Source organism: Heteronotia binoei, chromosome 1 (assembly GCF_032191835.1).
Source record: "Heteronotia binoei isolate CCM8104 ecotype False Entrance Well chromosome 1, APGP_CSIRO_Hbin_v1, whole genome shotgun sequence".
Taxonomy (NCBI): domain Eukaryota; kingdom Metazoa; phylum Chordata; class Lepidosauria; order Squamata; family Gekkonidae; genus Heteronotia; species Heteronotia binoei.
The window spans coordinates 104,747,695-104,762,263 of record NC_083223.1 but is presented as its reverse complement, the minus strand read 5'-3'; the positions used below and the strand labels follow the sequence as shown (position 1 = coordinate 104,762,263).

At 42.6% G+C, this 14,569-nt stretch overlaps 1 pseudogene; it reads left to right on the top strand.

The window, feature by feature from the left end:
* Positions 1–4,146: 4,146 nt before the first annotated feature.
* Positions 4,147–14,569, top strand: part of LOC132569529 (creatine kinase B-type-like) — a 59,782-nt pseudogene continuing 49,359 nt past the window's right edge.

Sequence of the window (14,569 nt, the reverse complement as noted above, 5' to 3'; positions counted from 1 at the left end):
TCTGAAGCCGCACTGGCTCTCTGGGAGGAGTTCTTCTGCAATGGCGGGCACCAGTCTGTTCAGGAGTATTCTGGCAAGGATTTTGCCTGCGATGCCTGCTCCCCCGGTAGTTGGAGCAGTCTGACTTTTCCCCTTTGTTCTTGTATAGGGTGATGATGATTGCATCGCGAAAGTCCTGTGGTAATTTGCCTTGTTCCCAGCAGGTGACAAGTACTTTGTGAAGTGAGCTATGTAGTACTGTGCCCCCATGCTTCCAGATCTCTGGTGGAATTCCATCAACTCCTGCTGCCTTGCCACTTTTCAGTTGCTTGATGGCTTTAACAGTCTCTTCTAGAGTGGGGATCTCATCCAACTCTGTTTTCACTGGTTGAAGTGGGGTGAGGTGAATTGCTGAATCTTGAACTACGCGGTTGGCACTGAAGAGAACCTGAAAATACTCCGACCACCGGTTCAATATGGATGCCTTGTCTGTGAGGAGCACTTGGCCGTCTGCACTACGCAAGGGACTCTGAGTCTGATATGATGGACCATATACTGCCTTCAGGGCTTCGTAGAACCCTCTTAAATCACCAGTGTCTGCACACAGCTGGGTTCTCTCAGCAAGCTTGGTCCACCACTCGTTCTGAATGTCTCGAAGCTTGCACTGGAGGTTGCTACATACAGCGCGAAAGGTTGCTTTTTTCCCAGGACAGGAGGGCTGAGCAAGATGTGCTTGGTAGGCAGATCTCTTTTTCGCCAGTAAATCTTGGATCTCTTGATTGTTCTCATCAAACCAGTCCTTGTTCTTCCTTGTGGAGAACCCGAGGACTTCTTCAGAGATCTGCAGGACGGTAGTTTTTAGGTGTTCCCAGAGTGCTTCTGGAGAAGGGTCTGTGGGGCAACTGGGGTCCTCAATTCTTGACTGGAGTTTTGCCTGGAAGGCAGCTTTAACTTCGGCTGACTGGAGACTGCCAACCTGAAACTTCCTCCGAGGGATACCTCCTCTCCTGGGTGTGGGTTTAAAGTGAAGACGGAGATTGCAGCATACAAGACGATGATCCGTATGACATTCTGCACTGGGCATTACTCGGGTGTGTAAGACATCTTGAAGGTCTCTCTGGCGCACCAGAATGTAGTCGATAAGGTGCCAGTGCTTGGACCGTGGGTGCATCCAGGTTGTCTTCAGACTGTTCTTCTGCTGGAAGATAGTGTTGGTGATGGTGAGCTGGTGCTCCATGCAGAATTCTAGCAGGAGGCGCCCGTTGTCATTGCAGTTGCCAATGCCGTGTTTGCCAAGTACTCCTTTCCAGGCTTCCGAGTCTTTACCTACTCTGGCATTGAAGTCGCCAAGGATGATCACCTTGTCCTCTGTAGGGGTCTTCCGTACGAGGTTGTGTAGATCAGCATAGAACTTGTTCTTTTCTGCAGGATCTGCTTGAAGGGTTGGGGCATACACACTGAAGAGTGTTGCATGCTGCTTGTTTTGAAGTGGGAGGCGCATGGACATGATGCGATCTGAGTGATCTGTTGGCAGGTTTTCGAGTTTGGAGGTAATGGAGTTCCTGACCATGAAGCCAATGCCAGAAAGGCAGCTCTCAGCCTTTGACTTACCTGACCAGTAGAGGGTATAGCCAGCACCGTGTTCTTGAAGACTACCTTCCTCAGGGAAACGGACCTCACTGAGAGCTGCTATGTCGATATTCAACCTGAGAAGTTCGTGGGCAACTAGAGCAGAGCGTCGTTCAGGGCGACCACTGTCTACTGTGTCAAGCATGGTTCTGATGTTCCAACACGCAAGCTTTAGTCTTTGCACACTTTGTGAGGCAGGTGCATGCCTTTTCTTTGTTGTTATTTTTCGACCGCAAGTAAGGATGCCCGTTGACTGCGGCTAGCCAACTGGGATGGAGGAGACGAGCTTTGTTTAGGCCACCTTTTCTAGGCCCCTCTCCGTGTGGAGCAAGCAGTGCTGTCCCTAGATAAGGCTGCTTGGTCGTTCAGGGTGCTGCCGAAAAATGCTTTCGTCTCCGGGTTAGCATCAGGCGACCAATACCCTGAACCGCCTACATGCAGGATCGGGACTGCGGCTTCCAGTGGCACCTTCCACCTGCCGTTTCGCCCCTTGCCCATCGCTGCAGGACTTGATGCGTTGTGGGTTGTGTATGTGGATATGCCCTTCAGGCCTGCGCAGAGGAATTTTTTAGGTGAAGCCCAGTGTGCGCGGTACTGGCTCCACCCTTTCACCTGGGGGTCATCTGCAATGGCCCAGTAAGCCGGGACGCCGGCAGCGAGTCCTCCAGGTGGTAGGTGTTACATTAACGAGCTCTATCTGCCCGGGTTTGATGTTAGAGTTTTCCTTCTCTTAGGCTGGCAAGGTTGGTGGGCCCAGCCTGCCCATCCGGTTATACCGCTGGACAATTCGGTTGCACCATGATGTAGCAAACTCTGTGAAAAACGGGGGGGACCAGCAAGAAGGTGTTGCTACGGATGCAGTAATGCAGGAGAGGCCATTGCAGTGACCATCTGCCAGGCATAGCCAGACAGTGACCACGCGGCATTCACTACACCGGGAGAGGAGAGGCTATGTATTGCGCATACACTTTCCCTGGGGGGGTAGGATACCCAGAGGGAGCCCACCCCCCACCCCCCCCCCCCCGATTGCCCACTTAATCATTTGAGATTTCACTACTTCATCTTCCGTAGACCATTTTAAAAGTAACAAGCATAGCCAGCTTCAAGAGGGGATTGGATAAAAATATGGAGCAGAGGTCCATCAGTGGCTATTAGCTACAGTGTGTGTGTGTGTGTGTGTGTATATATATATATATATATATATATATATATATATATATATATATATATATATACACACACACTGTATATATTGGCCACTGTATGACACAGAGTGTTGGACTGGATGGGCCATTGGCCTGATCCAACGTGGCTTCTCTTATGTTCTTATGTTCATTATGTGTTTTCTGACATCCCAGCATTTATCAGAATTGGTAGTGGCAGTTTAAGAAGGTGAAATGCCTCAATTGCCATTTTAAGAAAGGTATTGAAAATTATTTTATAATTTAATTAAACACACCTCCATAGTAGTTCCCACCACCACTCAGCTGCAAGGAGTAGAAATCAAAGGTTTTTAAACCACCACTCAGCTGTTTGGTTTAAATGGCTCAGAGCTGAGTGACAGGGAGCTCAGGTTTTTTTCGTGAAGAGCAGAAAACAGAAATTAACTCCTGCTCTCTGCTGTTCATTAACTGGAATTCATGGAAGTTTTTGGTGGTTCTTCAGTTTGCAAACTGTTCTTTGTGAATCACAAACCACCCAAAATTCATGACAAACTTTAGTTTACCAGCTGGTTCATACCCATTCCTATTTCACACCCATCAGAGAAAGAAAGTTCATGATGCCAGGCAGCTTTTGAAGCTGCACAGAATCTTGGGCAAGTAATCTTACTTCTTATTTACTCCTTAAAAGGTAAAAGGTAAAGGTAGTCTTCTGTGCAAGCACCAGTCATTTCCAACTCTGGGGTGATGTCGCATCATGACATTTTCACGGCAGACATTTTCACGGCAGACTTTTTAACGGGGTGGTTTGCCATTGCCTCCCCCAGTCATCTACACTCCCCCCAGCAAGCTGGGTACTCATTTTACCAACCATGAAAGGATGGAAGGCTGAGTCAACCTTGAGCTGGCTATCTGAACCCAGCTTCTGCCAGGACTGAACGCAGGTCGGGAGCAGAGCTTAGGACTACAGTTCTTCAGCTTTACCACTCTGCACCATGGGGCTCCCATTTATTCCTTATTTACCAGTAAATCCATAGGAGAATAAGTTTGGGTCATATCTTATAGTAGTTTATGGTAATTCTAACACCAATATTATTTCAGATGAGTATCCATGTTGGTCTGAAGCAGCAGAACAATTTTTGAATCCAATGGCTCCTTTAAGGCTAAGGAACTTTTATTTTAGGTATAAGCTTTCATATCTGAAGAAGTGTGTGTGCACATGAAAGCTTCTTCCCAGAATAAAACTTCATTGGTCTTAAAGGTGCTCCAGTAACACACCGTGGCTCCAGGACAACCGCTACCTGAATCCAACTCCACCCGACCCGACTTGTGGGAATCATGAGTGGACCGGCTCAGCTACTACATTGAGCTACACAAGATGGAGGAAGCGGTGGAAAAGAAGGCACTCCTCCTGAGTTCATGTGGAGTGGAGACCGTCCAGCTGATGAAGCAACTCATCACACCAACCACCCTCGCAGCCGCCACCTATGAGAACCTGATCAAGGTGATGACAGATCACCTATCCTCGCAACCTACCCGCCTTGCATGCAGACATGCTTTCTACACAAAGCAGCAGTGGCAGGCTGAGTCTGCGACAGAGCACTTTGCTGATCGCCAAGGTCTTGCCCTGTGATGCGACTTCACGGGGAACCTGGAGAAAATCCTACTTAATCATTTTGCAGTGGGGGTCAGAGAGGAGAAGCTGCACCGTAAGCTGTTGGCCACTGAAGACAAAGACATCATTCTAGCGAAGGTGCTCCAACAGGCGACCACCTTCTAACAGGCACACCCAGCCTCTCCACAAGCTCACACCAGGCCACCGCCTCCTCGGTGTCTGAAAGCTCAGATGGGGAAGAGTGGAGGCTGATGATATAACTGAAATCTGGACAACAGGTCTCTTTTCCCCTGGAGAAAATGTGCTTTGGAGGGTGGACTCTATGACATTATATTCAGCTGTGGCCTCTTGCCTCCCCAAAATCTGACTTCCATTGACTCTACCACAAAATCTCCAGGAAATTCCCATCTTGGAGGTGACAACCCTAGTCAGGACAAGACCCAATGGGCTCTCCCTCAAAGGCCTGGAAAGGGCCTCCTCCCCCCACCTTTTACTGACATAGAATCATACAGTTGGAAGGGACCTCTAGGGTCATCCAGTCCAACCCCCTGCACAATGCAGGAAACTCACAAATACCTCCCCCTAAATCACAGGACCTTCATTGCTGTCAGATGGCCATCTAGCCTCTGTTTAAAAAAAACCTCCAAGGAAGAAGAGCCCACCACCTCCCAAGGAAGCCTGTTCCACTGAGGAACCGCTCTAACGGTCAGGAAGTTCTTCCTAATGTTGAGCCAGAAACTCTTTTGATTTCATTTCAACCCATTGGTTCTGGTCCTACCTTCTGGGGCCACAGAAAACAATTCCACACCATCCTCTATATGACGGCCCTTCAAGTACTTGAAGATGGTGATCATATCACCTCTCAGCTGTCTCCTCTCCAGGCTAAACATCCCAGCTCCTTCAACCTTTCCTCATAGGACTTGGTCTCCAGACCACTCACCATCTTCATCGCCCTCCTCTGGACCCATTCCAGCTTGTCTATATCCTTTTTAAAATGTGGTGCCCAAAACCTTTCTCACCCTCTGTTTGGTCCATTTTATTAAAGCTAAGCAATTTCAGTAGTATTGAATAGTCACCTTTTTAGAAGGTGTGTGCACACACCTTTTTATCATACCAAAATTTCTGAGTGTTCTGAGCTTTGGCAAAATTATCATGTATGAAGGCTATCCCCCCTGAGATAATTTTGAAAATTATCTAACAGCTCACAATGAATGTGGCCCAGTGCATTTTCTTTCCAGCTTCTTCCCCTTTTGCTTAATTTAATTTTTCAATTTATACCCCACCCTGTCCCTCAAGCGGGCTCTGGAAGGCTTACAACATTAAGAAACTTTACAAAACATTAAATAAATTACATCCAAACTAGATAATCTCATAATTACAGAATTGACAAAAACCATGATCCACATCATTGGCAACAAGTCATAGACTGGTAATGTTCAGCATAATATAAACATAAGGTGCTGGGAGGAGCGATGATTTCAGGGGACACCCACTTGATTAAAAGCCTGAATAGTTAAGCTACACTGAAGAGTTGAGCTACAAAACATCTTGAAATCAATATGCTTCTTGTACAAATAAAGTTTTATTGTGCTTATTGTTAACCTGGAGTTATATGCTATTTAAATATTAGAGTTTCATCCTCAAGACTGCATAGTCCAATGAAGGAGCCTTAGAGTTTGGGCACAATATCATGGGAAAAGTTAATTAATAGGATTAGAATTAAATTCCTGGTGAGAGAAAGAAATAACAAGAAATTTAAAGTCACATTATGCCTAACCACACAAATTAAAAGAGAACTCATGACAATGCCTCTCCCTGTTCTCTCCTCAAGAGCAGTACTCTTTGCTGGCATAGTCCACAGGAAGTAAAAAGTGTTCACATGTTCATTCCCTAAACAGATTAAACTGGCCCATTTTGTCCAGCAGAACTTCTCCAACCAGTTCTGATAATTGTTCATAAATCTGTGTTCTCATGGTTCTCAATAAAGCAGCTTTTGGAGTATTCTGCTCCCTACATAAATTTTCAGTTTTCTGCATAATGGGGTAGCGTCTTGAAATTCCTTTTGCTGGACAAATGATAAAGTGCCCATCTTTCATCTTCTCTTTCCTGTTGAGGACCTTTCAAGTTGGCCACTTTAGGCATGTACATTTATGGACTGTGTATCTATATTGGGATGATTGTCAAGTCATGGACATTAAGCTTAGCCTCACTACAAAGTTAGAATTATAGTAATGTGTATAGATGGTTCATCATTTCCCCACATTTCTTTATGCAACTTAAAGAGGGACACTCAGGAGAAAGGGAAACAATATATTTCTAATGATACAACCATCTGCTTGAACTGGAGTGTTTCTATATATAAACATCCCCAAGGAAATGAAGAAGATTCCATGGCTTCTATAATGAATTGTAGCTCTTTTAAACATTTCTTTCTCACACTTTTCCCCTTCGAAGTTTGTGAGGAACATCATAGCACAGACTGATATTAAATGTAGATTCATATATGATAAAGTCATTCTAAAGAAACTATCAGATATCAGTAATCTTAATAGAATTTCAGGTTTTACACTATAGTATTATCCCAATAAAATGGATCTTTTAACATAAGTGCTGCCCTGAACCTGATTGTTTTGGAGAGATGGTTAGAATCCCTTAAATTTTATATAGTTACATTTTGCAAAAAGTGGTGTGCATAGTTCACTTGAAGACCCTGCTGAAGATTTATGGTCCTGAAGACACATAGACCCTATATTAGGTTTCAGAACTGCAGTGTAATTTTTATCATGTAAGAAAGAAATTCATTTAGAAAAAATATCCTGCAGTTTTGAAAGTCATTGTCGCAATTAAGGTTCAATTGACAGAAAAGAGAATACTGAAATTTTGGGAGCAGCACAGGGGGTGGAAGTGGGAGTTATCAAATACCTTGAAAGAACACACCACATGCATCAGTACTTTTGGTATTTCTATTTAGTCAAAATAAAATATCATTACCTTCATCAGTCCTAAAATACAAAGGTTTATTAATTTATTCAGTTAAATGAAATTGTCATACTCAAAGTGAATCCAGATAATTAGACTGGTTCAATGGCAACACCAAACAATGGGTTGTTGTTCTGTAGATATGTTTACTTCTCATACATCTTCCTCCCTGTTTGCCTTCTTTGCTGTGTGCCATCAATATAACCAGAAATATGAGGGAGCAGTTGCTAGTCTTGTCTAAGATCATGGAGGATGCTTCTGAAGGCCAGGAATAGGACTGGTTATGTCTCACAGCTAAACATGCCAAATAGAAAGTGTCAGAACCCCAGAATGGAACAGTCTTGGACACAAATAACAAACAAAGGAGTAACAATAATATGGCCTTTAGTAGATTAGAAGCAGTCTAACACAATATCTAAAAATTTTTTAGCCTACAGGTGCAAGAAGCATCTCAGAACAGAATGAAAATATAATTTAAAAATGGTGTATGTTGGTTGGGATCCAGCAAATAGCTATGTGTTTGAGAAAATTTACCAATTTTTGTTTACTATTTTTAATATTCCTGGTTATAATTAAAGGTAGTAAGAATGACCTCACACAGCATTATATATTTTAAGAAGACACTGAGTGTATATAACTTTGCATGATGCCTTATTAGTTATAAGATAATTAGTTAGCCAATCATGTGCATCCATGTTGTGGAACAGCTAGGTCTTGCTAGAAGGCTACTTTGAAAATCAGTATAAATAATGGAACTCTGAATTGATTATCATCTTCTTTCCTATGTGTACCCCAGAAAATGCTTCCTGCAACTCTGTTTCTACAGATTGCAGGAGAACATCAACAGACTTTTCAGGGAACTTGTCAACCGTGTTGAAGTTCTGATAGTATTCTTGTTAAACAGTGAAAACCACTATATTAATGCAATTATGATTAAGCAAAATATAGCTTTACTTATTTTTCAGGAACCAGTGCTGAACATTTAGGAGAACATTATCTTCCATTTGGAAAAATGCATTTTTAGCAATAAATCTGTACTTTTACACACACACACACACACACACACACTAAGGGCTAAATATTTAGACTCTTCTAGGTAGTAAAAGTCTAGGGAAAAATATTCCTATTTTTGTTTTCCCATGGAGAAATCTTTAGTGTAAAAATCATGGCAGGGAGAGAGATTGAAAACAGATAAATTGCTCCTCTCCTCCCATCTCTCTAATCATCATTTCATACATTAAACCCATGATTCTTATTGTGTAGAGCAACTGTATCAATCAATGCACTGAATTTAATTGTAGCCAATGGCTTATGTTTTGTGTTCATTTCTATATATCTTGATATATAATGGAAATCTGATAATCATCAAGAATGTTTTCATTGAAACTATGTCATATTAAGGTGATGTTGGAAACTGGTTAGCTTAATACTACAATATGGCATGTGAAATACAGCTTCATATATAACAATATAACAAAATTTGAAGTTCGTATTAAATGTCCACCTTACTCTTCAGTGTGACATGAACTGATAGCAATGCTCTAGATCACGTTGTAAGAACAGGTTCAAGATAAACATTCTTTTATTTCAGATCCTATTCAGAAATATCACAATTCACATGCTGTTCAATATACCTTCAGATCAGGTTCATCCTATTCAACTTGTTGCCACATTTATATACCCTGAACACCTTTTTTCTGCTGTCAAGCCACAGTACTAGCTCTCCTGCAATGTTGGTGCCAGCTGGTTGCAAAATAACTATTTCAGGCCCCTACCCACAGTCCCCTATAGGGAATAATGGCAGAACCATTATTCTCACTCCTTTTCCTTCAAACCCTCCATGGCCTCCACTCAGCCTGCAGGCACCTTCTCAAAAGTCCCTTTGACAACACTGTAGGGGAGAGGCAGAGAGAGGCATACTTGGAGACAACACCAGCAGCAGCTGCACCAGGCAGTTTGGGCAAAAAGCGGCTCAGTTGCTGGCTGTGCATGCAGGCTCCAAGGGCTGCAAGCAGGGGAAAAACTGGTGGGAAAAGCTGGCCCATGTCCCCTAAAGGCATGGGGGCCTCTAGGCCAGTGCCTACTTGGCCTAATTGTTAATCTGGCCCTGGCTGTACCAGACAAATATGTTCCCCATTAAAAAGAATAGTCCAGAAAATACAAACTCAGCAGGCGTGTGTATGTGTGTGTGTGAAATCTGAACCAGTAATGTCCTGCCCCCAAACCAGCAATCATATCATGGTCCCTACTCCTGAATGTCAGATCTGAAATTATAATGCTTTTTTTCTCTGTGAAGACCCCTAGTTGGCACATGGGTTGATTCTGGTAGAGGCAATCCTTCAGTTATATGAGCACCAGGACAAGATAGCCTTTAAAGGTAACAATCAGCATCTTAAATTGAACTTGGAAAAAACTAGTAAGCAGTGTAAAGATCACAAAGATCAAAATATCACCAAGTTCACGTGACATTACAAAAATAGTATCCTTGCCTGCCAAAAATGTTCACTGCACAGTTCTTAGTATCCCAAATCTAGGGTAAGATTTAGATTTAAATGCATATCAAAATGCTGACATGCCAGAGGGTAGGCCAAAAACATGGACCCTTACTATCTATATATCTTCCTAACCTTTATTGTTGTTTTTTAGGAAGGAGAACAACATGCTCAACAAATGAAAAATGGCATTTCCTGATGACACAGCATTTTGTATTTTTTTTCACAGCTTTATATACAGGAAATGAGAATTTAGTTGAGCTAACTGGAAAGTGTTTATTTTGCGAACAGAAAGGCAACAGATCCTAAAATTAGGGTTCAAAGAATCCATGCTCCCCCCTCTTTAGAGCCAGTTTGGTGTAGTGGTTAAGTGTGCGGACTCTTATCTGGGAGAACCGGGTTTGATTCCCCACTTCTCCACTTGCACCTGCTGGAATGGCCTTGGGTCAGCCATAGCTCTGGCAGAAGTTGTCCTTGAAAGGGCAGCTGCTGTGAGAGCCCTCTCCAGCCCCACCCACCTCACAGGGTGTTTGTTGTGGGGGAGGAAGGTAAAGGAGATTGTGAGCTGCTCTGAGACTCTTCGGAGTGGAGGGCGGGATATAAATCCAATATCTTCTTCATCTTCTTCTTCTTCTCTTTATCATGGATTCCCAAAAGCTCATTGATGTTTTGAAACACATTGAAAGTCACTAGAAAGACAACATCAGGCTTAGCAGAAAGCAGGGAAGAGATCTAAATTAAATTTGGAAGAGGGAAAATTAAATTGTTAGATGGAATGAAGAAATTGAACACATAGGATAAAGGAGAATTTTTATAAAACTAGATTCCATTAGGGGGTATTTTTAGTGAAGTTTTCCTGCTTGATTTACTGAACTCCTTATTTCAAATTTATTCTTTATTGGTGATGTGCTGTGAGCTCTAATTCCTCCATGCAATAAACATGTAGTATTATTTACCAGTGTTCTTGTAATAGCTGTGACTGGCATTGTCAGTCATTCTGTTTTCTATGTTAGTCTTGATATTGAAAGACTTAAGTATTGCTGCTACCACCAAGTCATTTTTTGTAGGCAAGCCTTTTGTGACCTAATGCGCACAAAGCAGTTTATCATCCACGATCTCAAATAAATCAGTGCCAACATTTTGCTCCAAACTTGTCTCTCAAAGGGAATGGTCAAAGTGGTCAGAATAAAATAGGAGTGAAAGTCAGAGGAATAGCCTTGGACACAGCAGAGCCTTCATATGAAGAGAAGGCATTTCTAATTATATAGATTTTGTTTATTTATAATTTGGATTTATGATTCATTCAATCCCTGAATACTCAGGGCTCTGAGTGACAAACAACAATAAAGATACATATAATAAAAACACATATCATAATAAAACATTGTTAAAACCATTTTCCAAATGGCACTAATGCATTGGATTTCAGACTGTGTTGTTACCTTGCAGGGGAGGTAGGGAGAAAGTATGAAAAAGGAGGATGCCAGACAAGATGGTACCCGACGCTGGTCTCAACCAAAAGCCTGGCAGAACATCTCTGCCTTACAGGCCCTGCAGGACTACATCAGGTCCAACTGGGCAAGGATGTCATTTGGCAGAGAGTTCTACCAGGTAGGAGCCAGGGCTGAGAAAGTCCTGGCTCTGAATTAATTATGGAAATAGTATAAAATGTAGACTGAAATAGACAATATAAGATTGTTTGTAGCGTTTGCATCAGGTTATACCTTATTCAGATTATGCAAAATCCACCAATAATAAAAACAAACCATTTAAATTTTAAAACAATACAATAAAATTAGCAATAAAAACAATCGGACAATAAAACAAATAAGGTGCATTGTCAGGCAGGAAGGGCACATTTCACAGGATATAGCAGCTTTCAGCCCAAGACAAAATGATGGTGATAATAAACAGGATAGGACCATATTTTGTAAAGCATGATGTCCCAACAAAGGAGGCCAACTGATGGAATAGTTGCTGGAAATAGGACATCCGCTGCCTCAACCAAAGGCCCAGTAGGGCCTTTCAGGTTGGTAGGGCCCAGTAATTCAGGTAGGACCCAGTTCTCCATAGGAAGCTGATTCCACTAGGCCAGAGTTGAGAAGGCCCTGACCGAGGCAAAACTTACATCCTATCACCAGATAGAGCTGGGTGCCATCTGCATATTGGTGAAAATCAGGCCTTGAATTCAGCAGGAGCACAGCTCCTAAACCTTTCTGAGGGTCCCCCTTCTCCTCCCCACCAACCTACCTTGTCCATTGAATAGTAGGTGCAGCTGCATAACAATCCCTGGATGAGCTCCACCACCTATTTTTCTACAAAATGACCCCTGGTGACAACCCAGCCCAAAATCTCGAGCAATCTGAGCAAGGGGGCGCATATGGATGGTAAACAGTTAAACATGTTCAGTTGGTGATACCAATTTTATAATTTACTCCACAGGCTTCATTTCTCTGCTAGAACACTAATTTGCTCAAATATTTAATCTCTGAAAATGCTTGGCAGATTTAATCCATGTCTGTGTCAAAACAAGATTAATTAGGACAAGAAAATCCAAAGCAAATGGGTCATCTAACCTGCTTTTAAAATAAGTAATCTGACATTTTTATTGAAGGAAGTTTAGCTGATATTAGTTGGGTTTAGTGAGACTAGAAAGATCAAGTGTATACACTGTCTACTGTCCATTTGCCTTTTAATTTTATTTGAGAAAGTATCAAACATAACAGATATTATAATTATTCAGATCATTGTTCTAAGACTATAATTTCTCCTTTTAAGCAGGAGAAGCCATGAGCTTTGACTATTTATCTCCTCTCCACTGAATCTCTCCTTACTAGATCTGTGCATTACTATCTTGGGACAAATTAACTTTTTTGAAGCATGCCACATTCTTTCTCTGAAGCTATGTTCACTCATAGGCAAAAGAATGCTGGCTTCAAGTAATTTCTCTGAGAAAGGAGTGTAGTGCCTTATTTTGCTCCCATTAATCAGGAAAGTGTGTAACATGCAGGGTGTAAATAATGGCAGAATTAGAAGCCTTTAATCTCTAATTACATTACGTGAAGTTGTGTATGAATAAAACATAACAGAATGTTGACATAATTTGTAGCAGACATTAATTGTTCTCCCTCTCAACTAGCTGATCAGTGCTGCAATTTTTTTGAGGGGTTAATTAATTAAAGCAAGTTAGACCCCTTTTCCCGAGACTCCACAAAATTCAGATTACTTACATCATGGAGCTTGATCATATCTAGCTTCATTATTGCAAGCCTGTTGCCTGACTTGAGAAATCCTGCTAATTTAAAATAATAAATTTCCTCACAACTAGTAGGAATAAACCATTTAGAAATGTATGTAACAAGTAATGTCAGATGAACAAATGAGATTCATGGATGGTGATTAGTAGGAAATGTTATTCTGTCAAGTTGGCACTTTTCCAGGAACATTAGTTAATTATTTTCTTCATGACTTAACTGGCAGAAGAATTTCTAAGTCTAATTTGATTGTATTAAAAGTTGAGGGACTGACTGGGCCAAAGTTTTTAAAAGCTGCCTGTTTAAATGTAAGGTATTTCATCTATATTTATCCTGCAAAGGGATCCCCCCCCTCCACCAGTGGTTTGGCTTATGTATACCCAGGCCAGCAAAGTGAATAAATATGAATGACAGCTGATAAGCATGTTTAAAAGTCCAGTCACTGTGAATCATTTGGTAAATGCAGTTTTGCCAACGTAAAGTTAAGAGGGCTTTCCTGGGTGTTAAACATGTTTGTTTAAAGCACTCCAAGTATAACTTAATACTGTAAAGCACTCAAATATCTAACAGTGAAACAAGTCATGACTTCCAGGCCTTAGATTCAGCAGGTGCTCACAGGAGCACAGCTCCTGAACTTTTCTGATAGTTTCCCCTCTTCCTCCCCACCTACCTTGTCCATTGACTAGTAAGTGCAGCTGCATAACAATCCCTGGATTAGGAGAGCGGGCAGCCAGCCAGCCACCATGGGCTTTGCCACACCCCCAGCAGCCCTTATTAATCCCTGGAGAAGCCCACACCACCCTTTCTCCACTTCTTATGTGATTTTGGGTGGCGGGTGGCTTGCTGGCCTTTTGACCCACACATGGCTCTCTAGTAGGCTTCCCAACCCTCCCGCTCTGGCGGGAGTCCCCTGGGTTTGCAGCCTCATCTCCCGGTCTTCAAGAAGTGGGAAGCGGGGGGTGGGGGGGGGGGAGAACATGCCTGTAGGCTTCATTATAGAGCTCCTGAGCCATTTGTAAAATGTCTGCCCCTTTAAGGCTGGGCAGGGAGCAGGAAGGGCTTGGGAGAACAGCCCCGCCCTTTCTTTTGCTTTCACTTTCACAGCAAGAGTTCTCCGGAAGAAGATCTGGTAAGTGTGTGTGTGTGAGAGAGGGAGGGGGCAGGGGATTCCCTGGTTTGGAGGCCCTCCCCCCTTTTAGAAAGCGTGGGGGGGAGGGAAATGTCTACTGGGCATTCTATTATTCCCTATGGAGAACGATTCCCATAGGGAATAATAGGGAATTCATCCATTGGTATTGGGGGCTCTGGGGGGGCTATTTTTTGAGGTAGAGGCACCAAATTTTTAGTATAACATCTAGTGCCTCTCCCCAAAATACCCCCCAAGTTTCAAAACGATTGGACCAGAGGGTCCAATTCTATGAGCCCCAAAAGATGGTGCCCCTATACTTCATTATTTCATAT